We start from the raw sequence: 5,930 nt of genomic DNA, 5'->3' as shown, positions 1-5,930 counted from the left end.
GGCGCCTCTGGGGCACTGGCCGCCCCGCCCCCGCCGCCGGTGCTGCGGGTGGCTTGGGTGGGTGTTGGCCGCGCGGCCCGAGGCCCAGTGGGGGCGGGGAGTCTCGCGCCGCAGCCAGTGTAGCAACGCGGGTTAACTTTGCTGGGGAGGTCGACCGCGCGTTCGGGGGCGGCTAGTCCCCGCCGGCACCCGGGCTGCGCGGCTGAGCACGCACACGCGGTGGGCAAGTGCAGGGAACGCGGCGCAGGCATCATCATATGGACGTTTGTTTGTGAAAAGATGTGCACACACCTTTGTGTGCATAAATACATATGTTTGTCGGAAGCGTACCTGCAAAGGTGCTTTATCTGTAATAAGCAATTTTCAAAATGTAATCCAGAGCACCGGATCTGTAGAGAAAACACACGCACACAAGGCAGGCTTTTTGATACTAAACACAAAGCTGTAATTGAAGTGTTTATGCCCAAATGTACTGTGAATCAAACATATGGTGGTATTTGTCGTCTGGTGGGTCTGTTTGAAAGATTTGGTCGATCAGTTCTCATTTCACAAAAATAATGTAACTGATTTCTAAATACTTATACAGCAGCATCGGCAGTAGAAGTTTATCCACTTTGTGTACTTTCTGCATGTGTAGCATATCAAGGCAGTTTATAAAGTATAACTTAGATGAGTGATGATATGACAATATGATTGAGGAAGAGAGTGCAGCTGGTAGTTTTTAAAAAGCACCTCGCAGTTTCTACGACAAATGTGCTAATCTTCCTAATGCCTTCAGAAGGCAAGGGTCGGGGTCTTTTTAGACCTTTGTCTTAGCCTAAAACATAAAATCACCTACCCTTTTAAGGCATGACTTGAAAGAAACCTGTTTGTTATTTTCAGTTATTACTGTATTCAAAGTAAAATAACATTTTTTGCAGGCTTTTTAGGTGAGGGGTTCAGTTTTCATAGTTCTATCACAATATTTGAAAATAAGTGTAGTTATTTTAAAGCCATAGTTTTCTAACAATATCAAAGACCTAAATTTCACTCCTTCTCCCCCACCCCCCACCCCAGCCCCAAAAAAAGGTTCCTTGGAAGTAACTTTTATGCATCCGGACTCACAGTGGCCTAATAAGCTCGATGATTAGACAGGTGCTTTTTTAGTCAAGGTCAAAGGCTCTTTTCCCCTGATTAGCCCATGCTTGGAAGAGAGGAGGAGCAGCCAGAGACTCTCCTGACCGTAGTCAGTGGTTAGGAGCAGGAAAACCATCAGAGGAAAGGGAGTGGGATTGGAAACTCCCTCCCAAACACCATTAAAAGAGTTCAAAGAATTTAGATGGATTGTCCTTAGAGCTATTTTTCGTGTATGAAAGAGGGAATGTTAGATTAAACAATGTCACCTGATGGGAATTTAGATAACTGCAGGTTTCCAAAACACTGTGTTGAGTGTACAAGGAAACAGCGCAAGGAAAGAAAGCAAGTTTTGCATTTCAGTAACTTTTTAAAGCGGAGGCTTATTTACTGCAGAACTAGCACCTTTGCAAGACTATTTCAGAAGCTATGAGAATATAGTAGGTTCCTATTTTAATTTTTTTAAAGAGTTGATTAATAACATGTAGGTTATTAAATATAATCCTCTTCAGTAAGTAAACTATCTCAGTACAATTAGGGTTCATTATCTGAGCCACCCAATGGAACAAATCTATTGGCCTAGATTGTTTTTTGAAGTTTCACATTATGCCACCATGCATGCATCTTCTCAGCAGCAGCTGCTATAAGATTAAACCAGTAAATGTGGACTTCCCAACTACACGATTCTTAATACGGCCATCTTCAAACCTGGGGAACCCCATTATTCTCCCTCAAAATGACCTCTACCTCTTCCTCCACAAGGTTGGGCCCACTCTCCTTCAGGTTCATAGGGTCGAGGACTTTCAGCCTGAAGTTTTTATACCCTACACCAAGCTTCTTCCTTTCCTAAGAGAAGCTGTTATCACAATGGTAACAATAATCTATGTGTTTGAGTGCGGTTTTTAATGAAAAGGTATTTTGATCACTTTGATTTCTATATTCTAGAACCTATCTGAAATGATAGTGTGGCTCCAACATGAAGTCTCAGATAAATGAGCCACTATGTAAAGGTGGCATGTATTGCCACCCTACCCTTCAGTCATTCTCACATATCCAGTATGCAAGATGAGAGGCCTCACCAAAATTTGAACAATAATTAGGTACAAGAGTGAGGTACAGACAAAGAAGTAACTATTGTTACTAATTTTCAGTGCTTTGTCCTAATCAAAAATCTTTTAGTATAAGTGTTAATATGTTTCTAGAAAGGAGAAATTACTCTGTTACTAAGAAATTCTCAAGCAAAGAGCCACATTATTAAGAAAGTTCTTTTAAACTTGCTAGCTAATTACTCAACAAAGAGAAACCTCTTACCAGTAACTGTTACCAGAAGTTACATATATATTATAAAATGACTAAACAAATCTTGACTTGTTTTATTTCAGTAATATTACACCCAAGGGTGTGGTATGGCAAGATAGCCTACACCTTTGCATTTTCATCACTCAGGAAGTACAACATTTTAAAGTTAAGGTGTCTTAATTCCAAGTCCACAGGACCTCATTCCTATGTATATTTTTAAAGCTACCGTGATGATTTAAGTTGTTTGCATTAGCTGATCTATGTGATTAAGGAGTTCAAAACAAACTTAATAGAATGAAAAAGATATTTGATACCAAAAATATTATCCTGGCACTGTAACTCTATATATTTTTACTCACCCAGAAACTCGGTGGCTTTATGTCTGCAGCATTTACCCCCAAGCGTCTTGCTGATACCCTATGATATGCCTCCGTTTCACTTTGACTAAGCTTGTACAATTCTTTGTCTGTGGTTCTTTCAGCGATCAGCTTTTGCCATCCGGACTGGTGCACATCTTGGCCACACATCTCAAGATCTCAGCATACAGGCTCCTTTTCTCCACCTGTACTTAGCATGCAACTTGTGACCTTTCCCCATCAGTGTGAACCTTGTCACAGTTTTCCATACTCTGTGACCCGATTTCATTACAACCCTGAACTTTACTTGGGAGTCTTAATTTAAATTACAAAAGAAACACGCAACCATCTTACAAGTATTTATGTTTTTCAGCTAATGGAACTAGCAGGTTGTATCCTGCCTCCGTGATTCAATCAGAACAGAAAACCAGCCACACACACAGCATATTGCTATACAAATCACTCACTTATACTGACCAGCCATTTGCTTCCTCAGAGCAGCACTCAAGGCCTTGCATTAGGTTGATGGTTTTGCCATTAATTCATTCAACAAACATTCACCGAGTACTCAGTATGCCAGGCGCTGTTCAAGAAGCTGTTTACAGTGAACCAAACAGAGCTTCCACTGTCATGGAATTTATATTCCAGTCCCAGTTCAGGTAGGGGTTGGGAGGGCAATCAGACTTTCAAAATATGTGTGTCTGTAGTAGACTATAACAAAAGCAATATGAAAATGGCTTAAACAAGACAAAAGTTTATTCTCTTATGTGATCATTCAAATGTAAGCATTCCAGAGCTGATAAGGTATTAAGGACCCAGATTTCTCTAGTGTCTCAACACCCATCTTTTATCGAGTGGTCTAAGATGGCTTTTCTAACTCCTGGCATTGCATTCAGATTCCATTCACTGGGCTAAAGAGGAGAAGAAATTGAGGGCTCTGTCTTCTCTTTCAGGACTTGTCCAGGCATTTGCTCTTATAATTCCCACTCATACTCCATTAGCCAGAACTTGGGCACATGAGCACACCTAGCTGCTAGCTAGTCAGGTAAATGACAGGTACCAAGCTTACATAAAATAAGGTGGGGCAGGGGGTTTGAGAATGTATGTTAATTTAGATACGGTGTTTAGAAAAGGCTGCTCGGTTAAGGTAACATGAGAGCAGAAAACTAAATGAAGTGAATGGGTGAGTGTGCAAGTATCAGAAGGAGCACTCCTAGCGCAGGAAATATCAAGCACAAAGGAACATAGGTAAAAGCAAGTATGCTGTATTCTAGGAATAAAAATGATGCCAGTTGATTGGCATGAAGTAAGCAAAGGAGAGGCAAGAGAGCTAGGGGCCAAATGTGAAAAGCCTCTTTCTTCTCTTGAGTAGGAAAGCCTTTGGAAGGTTTTGAAAGCAGAGAAGTGACTTGATCTGACTTCTGTTTTAAAATGACTACAATGCAGAGGACCGAATGCAATAGTGCATTAGCGCAAGGGGGATAACTAGTCAAGAGATAGTGCAGAAATCCCAAGGAAAGGATGGTAGTATGGGTGATGCTGGCAGAAGCTGGCCAGAAGAAGCTAAACTCTATGCATTTTAAACAATGATTCCAAGATTTTATACCCAGAAAGTAGAAGAATGGAGTTGCCATTTATGAATATGAGAAAGGCTGGGAGAGGAGAATGTTTGCAAGCACAAAATCAAGAGTTTTATTTTAGAATTTGATATTCCTATTAGACGTCCCATGAAGATATCTAATGAGCAGCTAGATATATAAATCTGGTGTTCAGAGAGGTATTGGAGCTGGAGATATAATTTTGGGACTTGTCAGTAATGATATTTGAAATCATAGGCCTAGATACAATTGACTGGAGAGTGGGTAAATTGACTAGGAAATAAAATATTTTCTTTTATTACCAGTGTTCCTCTGCTCTTGATGTTGTCAGAAGCCTAAAGCATACTTTATCATAAGTGAACATAAGGTGGCATGCTGTCTGTGTAAAAACACTGATGAAAACCATACACAATATTAATTGCTACCGTTTATTGAGCATGTAACTAAGCACTTTTATGTTTGTTGTCTCTAATTTTTTCAACGACCTAAAGAGGTAAATAATTTTATCTTCGTTCGATACATGAGGAAACTAAGGTAATGAAACCAAATAGCTTGTCTAAAGTCACACTGCACATGGCAAAATGAGGATTGAACTCAAGGCTGTCTGCAGCATCTGCTTTTCCACAAAGTGAAACCAAACAGGTCAAGGCAAGAAAGTGCAAGTGTTTGCTGAAAAATCCTTCACTGAATGAGGAGAACAGAGAAATGCAAAGTGGAAAAAATGAGAAACTGTTTGAGGAGAGGAACCACATCTTAATTACATTTATATGACCCACATTTCCTACATTAGAATCTCAAAAAATGTTTATTGAATGCAAACGTGGTAATAATCAGTTGGATTCACTGTTGCACTTTTTGATACTATTAGTATATCTACTGATTATACAAGGAAGACCTTTGTCCCATTCCCTATCTTGAACCACCACCTCCCCTGCTATCATAAGGCAATTGGGATATGTTCTTAAAGACAGGTTTTGTGGGTAAAGAAGACAGTATTAATTCAGTTTCATTCATTACAAATTTGAAAACCTAGTTTTTTTTTAAGCTTCAATTTCCAAGTTCCAAATCTAACTCTCCCGTTTAAGGGAATGTTTACAATCTGATTAAATTCCCTTGAATTATTAAACTATTATTTATACATTTAATATATTCAATCTTTTAAAAATAGTTCAGTTACTCAACAAAAGAATCACAAGTAGTTAAATAATGTTCATATAAATGTGATAAGCTAATTATAAAATATGATGAATCTTAAGTTCTCTTGAACGTTACAAAATGTTTACAGATTTAATAAAATTCTCCTACCTTTTCAACTGAAATCTGAATCAATTACAGCTCTCATTTAGATATTTTAAATTGACGTCACAAGGATCACCTGTTAGATTTTCTAAAATATCAAATTATCTTGAGGACACTAAAGTAAACATTTCAAATGTTTAAAACACTAGATACAAATATGCACAAATTATTTCTAAATGTAAAATTAAAGTAATAGTATTGTGAGTTTATCTTTTTACTTTATGCTTCCTTAAGGCTAAAAGAAACTTATGCTTTAAATAAACAA

Source organism: Pteropus vampyrus, unplaced genomic scaffold (assembly GCF_000151845.1).
Source record: "Pteropus vampyrus isolate Shadow unplaced genomic scaffold, Pvam_2.0 Scaffold14, whole genome shotgun sequence".
Classification (NCBI taxonomy): Eukaryota; Metazoa; Chordata; class Mammalia; order Chiroptera; family Pteropodidae; genus Pteropus; species Pteropus vampyrus.
The sequence above is the reverse complement of the archived record's forward strand: the minus strand, read 5'-3'. Positions refer to the sequence as shown.